This window comes from Echinops telfairi, unplaced genomic scaffold (genome assembly GCF_000313985.2).
Source record: "Echinops telfairi isolate 266 unplaced genomic scaffold, ASM31398v2 ScPeMD7_443;HRSCAF=831, whole genome shotgun sequence".
Lineage (NCBI taxonomy): Eukaryota > Metazoa > Chordata > Mammalia > Afrosoricida > Tenrecidae > Echinops > Echinops telfairi.
The window spans coordinates 82,414,387-82,415,890 of NW_022104341.1; the positions used below are offsets into that span (position 1 = coordinate 82,414,387).

Below are 1,504 nucleotides of genomic sequence, written 5' to 3' on the forward strand. Positions count from 1 at the left end.
AAAAAAAAAGAAGAGAGATTTGGCTACAAAAGACAGATGAAAAGTCAAAGAAAACTTCTAGGTCTCTGGCTTTAACAAAACAGGGTATAAACAGCAAGAGGGAAGACCAGTCACCAGAAAAGGACAACCAGTTTGATGGAATGTCCACAAAACCAAGGATAAGCCTCAATGAGAGACTATCCAACAAGAACGGACTCAAACAGACTAATGCAGATGGCCCAGGGCCAGGGAAAATTGTTTCATTTTATATGTGTGGGTGTATTATATATACGTATATGTACATATGTGATTATATATGTGTATATATGTGGTTTTTTAACATTTTATTGGCAACTAATCCACATATCATACAATTCAACAGTTCAATCATATCCAGAATTGTACAATCATTACCACAATACATTTTAGAACACTGCGATCAAGTCAATTCTAACTCAGTGACCCCAGAGGACTAGGCAGGCGTCCCCCAGTGGATTTCTGAGACTGTAACCAGGACTCAACACAACTTTCTTTCTACTGCATCAAGCTGATTCCAACTCATAGAAACCCTGCAGGGCAGGATAGAACTATCCCTGTGAGCTTTCCATGACTGTAACTTTTTACGGGAGCAGAAAGCCCCATCTTTCTCCTACAGAAGCAGCTGGTGGTTTTAAACTGCTGACCTTGTGGTTAACAGCCCAACTAGTAATCCCTACGTCACCAAATAAAGCCAACAGAGAAAGCACTTATTCTTTCATCCAATATACATTTAAACGTCTACTTATGTATGCCAAGCATGTTCCCTATCCTTATGTACTAAATATGTATGCTCTAGAGTTGTACACAAAAGCAACACTACTTCACAAGATTTAGAATCACTTATATAAAAGGAAATTTTTCCCAAGGAAATTATTCACCAAATTTATCACCATATTGAATCCTTTTCTTGCTTCACTGTATAATCAGTACAAAGCAGAACATGAAAGAGCTATCAAAATTCATTAAATTTCATTTTTGTCCTATACTTCATTTTGAGAAATTAAGTCATCAAAATCACAAAAATAGATGTGTCAATGGCAAGAGGGATTCAAGAATGTATCTCAAAAAGCAAGTCACCTTGAGTACTAACACTTACCAAGCCAGCAGTAAGAGAAGGTGCAGACTGTCCAAGTGACTGGTTTCTCATTCGAACCAGGTTTGATGCTTCTCCAGAAGACTGCCATGTCACCTGTCCCACACTGCTATGTACACTGCTGGACAATGGGAGCAGCTGCTTACCTTCAAACACAAGTTTGGAAAAATATACCTGTAATCATTTATTGACAATGAATGAAAATATGAATACAGTATTATCCGATGGAGGACATAATAATGCACAAAACCTATATCCTTTTAAAATACCCAAATATCTTAGTGGTGATGAGAATTGCAAGTGGAATACTACACTAAATTCACTATTTAAAATTCTTCTGTAACACACACCACCATGCTAATTCCTACCCTAACTCCCAAACTAGAAGGCTGG

At 37.5% G+C, this 1,504-nt stretch overlaps 1 long non-coding RNA gene across 1 annotated transcript in view; it reads right to left on the minus strand.

The window, feature by feature from the left end:
- LOC123521869 overlaps window positions 1–1,198 on the minus strand; it is a 24,370-nt gene extending 23,172 nt beyond the window's left edge. Inside the window, exon 1 of the long non-coding RNA XR_006680203.1 lies at window positions 1,115–1,198. This is a non-coding gene — a long non-coding RNA (uncharacterized LOC123521869). The remainder of the gene's footprint in view (window positions 1–1,114) is intronic.
- Between the last annotated feature and the right edge of the window lie 306 nt (window positions 1,199–1,504).